This window comes from Leptosomus discolor, chromosome Z (assembly GCF_034619465.1).
Source record: "Leptosomus discolor isolate bLepDis1 chromosome Z, bLepDis1.hap2, whole genome shotgun sequence".
Taxonomy (NCBI): Eukaryota; Metazoa; Chordata; class Aves; order Leptosomiformes; family Leptosomidae; genus Leptosomus; species Leptosomus discolor.
The window spans coordinates 34,342,592-34,348,741 of record NC_141419.1 but is presented as its reverse complement, the minus strand read 5'-3'; the positions used below and the strand labels follow the sequence as shown (position 1 = coordinate 34,348,741).

General features: G+C 39.6%; 1 protein-coding gene across 1 annotated transcript in view; it reads left to right on the top strand.

Moving 5' to 3' along the window:
• Positions 1-2,507: 2,507 nt before the first annotated feature.
• Positions 2,508-6,150, top strand: part of RORB (RAR related orphan receptor B) — a 35,695-nt gene continuing 32,052 nt past the window's right edge. Inside the window, exon 1 of the mRNA XM_009947829.2 lies at positions 2,508-2,609. The gene's annotated coding sequence lies outside the window, so the exon portion shown is untranslated. The remainder of the gene's footprint in view (positions 2,610-6,150) is intronic.

The following is a 6,150-nucleotide window of genomic DNA, read 5'->3' as shown; positions in this document are numbered from 1 at the left end:
AACAAGTACTGTGCTAAATGCAACAAGTGTCACAGGATCAATTCTCTGTCTCTGTTCCTATCACAGTTACAAACTGTGTATGCAAGTCACATTGAAAGTACCTTCCTATTGTTTGGGGGATTTTTTCTTCTTTTGTCCTGCCTTTTTCTGAAGATCTCCTCACATTCCTACTGTAGTTCCTGCTTTTGACATTATTGACATATGTCTTTGAGGTTTGTCAACATAAAGCAGCATGCAGTCCCAGAGCTGAGCCTTGCTCCCTCCACATGACTTTCAAGCAGAGACCTGTGAGCAATTACTGAAACTAGGCTCTCAGACAGCAGTACCTGGAGGTGCATATTTAAATGTTTTAATTATCTCGGTGGGGATAAGGCATTTTTGAACAGGATCAAGCCGGCAAAATTGCCAAGGAATTGCAGATGCTTTTGTATAAGGAATCGCTTTCTTTTTTATGCATCTGTCATGCCAGGATGATTAATGTGTATTGGTTTCTTAATAAGGGAAAAAAACTACCATCGCCTAGTTCATAAAAACAAAACGGGATACAGAAACTAACCCAAAAATTATGGATGACACGGGAAATTTTATTTCTAGATATGAATTTTCTTAAGTACAGACAGGCAAGATATTGGTTCTGGGTCATCTCCATCCGGAACATATTAACAAGAAATTACTAGTTCCTACAATAAAATTAGTTCTATCTGTCCTGGATTAGGAGCAGTTTAAAAACTGGTTTGCTTGCCTAAGCCTTGCCTAAAAATGTGCTTGATCAGAAGCACTATCTCAGCAAACTGAGCTCACAGTGAAGAATTAACATCTCATAGTGGGCGACTAAAGCCTCTTTAGCCATCCATGAATGTATCTCTTCCCTGGTTGCTTTGGAATATGATGTCCCAAGGGAATAGTTACTTGACTTTACAGAGAAGAGGGCCTGCTAGTATTCACCTTGTGGAGTTTACATTGGTAAGCCTTTATCCTAAGAAAGGGGCCAGGGGAATAGGGGTTGCAATGCACCTTTCAGTGGGAAGTGTGGTGGTTCTATGGGCATGGTTCTGAGTTTTGGTTGTTTAACCACCTGGTGGTAGGAAGGTAAGTCAGGAAGCCGTCAGTTTCTGCTAAGAGTGACAAATGATGACCATAGGTAGAAATTCCAGACTATATCATTACACTGTCACAGCATCCACTGAACAAATGTGCTTAGTGTTTAGCTTACAATGTGCAGTCATTTTAAAGTACCTCCTTTTCCAGCATTTTTAGGCATGTCAACTGCCCACAGGTTTGCAAAGGGATGCTCTTCTTAGGATGAGCATCTGGACAATAATATTGTTTCCGTCTTCCAATCTGTTTTGGAGTTTAATGTGATCAGTTAAAGTACTAACCATTAGCACACCTCATGCTTAGGGTAGCCCTACTACACAAGCTCTCAGCTTTGCTACACAGGGATTTGGTGAGCAACTTGTTGCAAAGAAATGCTGCTATTGTTGCCCTGGTCATGGATGAAAGTCATCTACCATGAGTATTGGTCCTTACCAAGTATGATACTACTTGCAAGTGGCAGGAGAATTTCAGGGAGACATGCATCCCACATAGGAAAACAAATGAAAGCGAAAGAAAATAGGTTCTGCATTTCTTCTCAACACATCTGAGTAGAATAAAGGCATAATCCTTCCCTACGTTTCAGAGTGTGTGCTCTTACAACATTGTCAAAGGAAAAACACACAAGACTCAAAATAGTTGAGGGAAGCAAACAGCTATGTTAGCAAAAAAACTGTACCGAGGATAGTGGAATATGTTTTCCTTCTCTGAATTAAATGTCCATTATGTTTATAAAAGGACCTGAAGCATATCATATTCAAACATTTTCAGAGAGCACCTGCTGCTCCCAGCACACAGCCACTGGCTACATAAACATAGTCTGTCGGCCTTGCCTGCCCATGACCCAGAGCTGAAACAAATAACTTAAAGAGAAGGAGAGGTTAAGCAATCATTTGCAAGCCTGTCTCTACCAGTGGGATTGGTATCGTTGTGTGTCTTGAAGCCATAATCTGAAGGATGTGAAAACTTCATCACCTCTGCTGCTTTGACAAATGCATGAGAATATACTATGTAATTCTACCTCAGCAAAATGAAAAGTTTTGAATATTTGAAATGTGTAAGCAGGAACAATCTAGATAATTATTTTGGACCACTAATGACTGTCATTAGCAATAATGATGGTGAAATTAACAAATAAAAAACAACAAAAAAAAAGAGAATATGAGGAAAATCTTGCTAATCATGGGATAACTTGAATTGTTGAAGAGTTTTGTGGGGTATGGTGGAAACTACGTAATGTGAAGCAATTAAAATTTGCCAAATCAAAGCATTCAGAAACACACAGTATAATACAAAGCAGCTTTATATTGTCAGGGGGGTGAAGAGGTTATCTGCTATCTAGATCTAGTTTTTAAGATCTTCTTTTGAGAAAAAAAGAAATTAACTAGAATTATGTACCCAAAATATATGTCTTGTTTTCTTTTTCAGCGCAAATTGAAGTGATACCATGCAAAATTTGTGGTGATAAGTCCTCTGGAATACACTATGGAGTCATCACATGTGAAGGCTGCAAGGTATAAGATTTTAATACAGCATAGTCGTCAGCATCTGCATTAGCCTCAGGCATCTGTGTACAATAATACACTGTTACACGCTTTCAAGCAAGTGTTGCCAAAGGCTGTAGAGCATGCTGCTGATATAGATGTGTTTCATGCCTAATTTTACTAGTTGCTTTCCTTTTCATTAAATAGTCTTTAGAGTTACCTCCTCATTTGAAACATGAATTAATCGCATCTGATGCAGTGTAAGTGCTGATACAGAGGCTGGCAACTGTAAGTCACACCTCTTCTACATTAAATCAGCTTGATAGAAGAATTTCTTATCTTGTTTCCTAGACAATACATGTAGCATTAAAAGTTGGTGCAATATTTCAGTTCAACATCTTAAAAGCTTACAGGTGTCAGTTTGGTCCTATTTTGTCCCCTCTGTATTCTCTGCAGGCCGAATTGTAATCTCCAAAAGACAAAAATGCCTTACATTATGAGTAGTGTAAAAGGATCCTTTATCTTTTTCCTTATAGGCTTCAACAGAATTGCTGAGAAATGGAGGTTAAAAAAAAGGGGAGGGGGCAAAAAAACCTTCCATGCTGCTTAGTCATATTGACGTATTACCCCAGACATTAGTTCTAATAACACAAATCAGACCCCAAGCCAAGAGAAGACTTCAATTTTCAACTTTAAAAATACTCTGTGATTTTATTATCTAAGGAATTACATCACGGAAAAACAAAATGTCATACTACATGTTGGTTTTTCAGCTTTGATTGTAAATTGTGAAATTGCAAAGGTGGAGAAACAGCATCTCTGATTTCTTCTATGTGGAAACACACACACTGGTACATTTGAAAGTGGGTGCATATTTGCAGAGTGAAATGGCAAGTCTGTATTTACTTAATGCTTTACAAAATTTTAGAACATCCATAAAATCTGAAACTTTGGGTGCACCCATTCCCAAAAGAAAGCTTTTAATGCCAACACATTGAGAAGCAATATATGTCAAAGATCAGATTTCTTTCAGAAGCGTTAACAATTGTAAATGGAAAAGCCCACAGTGTGTCATTGTCTTGCTGTGACACTGGACTAGAAATAAGCATCTTCTTATGATGACCACATGAAACAGGATTAGACTAATTGATCTGATAATTCAAAATTGGCACAAAATCTACAGGGAAAAAATTCTTTAAGCAGAAAAAAAGTGTCCTGTCTCAGTACTCAGTGCCCACAGAGCAGTTAGGGGTAGAGTGTCCTGTAGATGTGATTAGGGTTAATGCTGGCCCTTGTGTGTGCCTCAAGAGGAGATGATACCCCTCAGCTCTGTGTGTAGACTGCTTATTGAGATAAAGAGATTCTCTTCCACTTACAACAGTTTTAACCCTATTGTTTTCTGTGCCAGTTTTGCAGTATCAGATCAATTAGTCTAATCTTGTTTTGTGAGCCTGTTGTGAAAGAAGATGTCAGTTTTCACATCGAGTCCAGTGGGAGGCATCTTGGTCTGTCAGGGCTCTCTTTTAAGCTAAGCTCTGTTTCAGGCAGTGCAAGTCTGCTCTTCATTGCCCAACAATTGAATAAGTATTTGCTCAGCCCGCATACTAATAACTGGCCATTTCTGGCACCTTTTGTCTGAAAGTGGTAGGAATCTGAATTAATTAAGAAGGAGACCATGTGTGGAAGAAAGAGGTTAGAACCGCTCCACAAGCATGCATACATGTTGAGCCCAGCATGAGTCAGCTGCAGTGTTTCAGGATACAGCATCTGAGGATTGTACTGCCAGTAGCAGTACTATAAACTTCGAGGGACAGGAAATCCTTTGACTCTGTGACCCTATATTAGCTATGCTGCTGCAAATGCATGTTATAAGTGCTTAAGGAGCCTCATAAATATCATTGCTGTTTTGTGTGCATGCCTGCATATGCTGAATATCCTGCTGGACGCATTGAAGAATACAGTGGCTCTGCCACTATCGCCACTGAAAGGATGAAACCTGAAGAAAGTTTTCCATCCCATCTGTCTCTGTGGCTCCTTTTGCTGAGAAGCTTTTTATCATCTCTCCTGCCTACCCCCAGAGCAAAGTATTTGCTACCACCTCTTTGTCATGATTTAGAGAGAAGTTCGCATGACCATTTCCCTTCTTATATTGACTGTCTGTGATAGATAAAGTGACGTGTTCAAGATGAAGAAAGGCTTGTTGTCATGTGTTGGGAATATTGGGAAACCTATTTTAAGTCTGTAGCTCCTCAGTAATGAGCTGCACCCTCCTTCCCCCAAATGGTATTATTCACAGTAAATATAGCCTATATTATATAAAGATCCCCTAAAAATGAAATGAAAGGATTGTCTGTACTTTTAAGATAACATTTAGATATTATACAGGAAAAAGAGTACAAAACCCTCCTCAGGAAAATAAATTACCTGCTGTAGACTAATTTTATTATGTAACACTTGATTTTTTCCTAAAAGGGGCAAAGAAGGAAGAAACATATTCTTCTGAGATGAGATCAACCTTAAGGGGAAAAAAACAGTACTACAGGATAAGGCATAGTCAATCCTAGATGGTTGGGGGGGGGGGTGTTAATATTATTTCATTCATTTGTTCCCTTAAATCCATATCCATGTAGGAGCTGCTACCATCTAAGCCTTTAAAACAGAAAATCCTTCGCATGTGAAAACAAAATTGGCTGTAAATTTCAGCAAAGAGAGTAGAAATGTCTGCAATTAGCATCCATTTAGCCTTAAATTAAACTCACCTCCGTAGATTCAGCAAAGTTTTCATCAGCCAGGATCAGATAAGTCCCCACCAGATTTTTTCTGAGTTCTCCTAAAGGACATCCACATTCTTAAAAATGAAAGTCATAAAACTTATTTTGGTTTTTAGATATACTGTAACCACTGATAAAAGCAGCATGGGCCAGATAAAGTGTGTCTCTTTATGCTCGACCTCAGGAACTAGCGCTGCAGGTGTACTTGGTGGGACACCATGCCCCTCATCTGTTATTACTGACACCGCACACCATCCTCATTGAGTTCACCAGGACTTCAGCGAGAATTCAGGCACCTCCTGTAGCAAGCCAATTGAGCCCTGTGACACTGTCGCCCTGCTGCTTCCCCGTTCTAGTTCCCCCACAACACATGGCTGCTGCGACTTCCATTGCTCAGTATTACCGTCTGTCAGCCTGTGTGGCGATAACACTGATTTTGCCTGATAAATGAAGTCAGCTCTTGCTTTCTGGCTCTATTCAGAGCTGTTTGCAAAGCAGCCCAGAAAGGTACAACCACTTTGGCATCAATTCTGGTGACTAGTGTAACTGCAATAGTGATGCTTTCTGCCTTTTTTCTCCTCGTGGCTTCCTGTGGTGTCTAGGCTGTCCTTCATCTCTCCCACCACACAACCCCACAGGTGTTTGCATCTCAAGATGCCAAAGTTGTCAAGGAACTTTTCTTTATTTCTCTCTCTCTGGACCTGTTTTTTCTGTCCTTTATTTTACAGCAAAAAAAAAGAATATCATAAAATGCCTTCTCCCTCTCCCCTTCTCTCTCTAATCCTCACCCGCTTATTTAA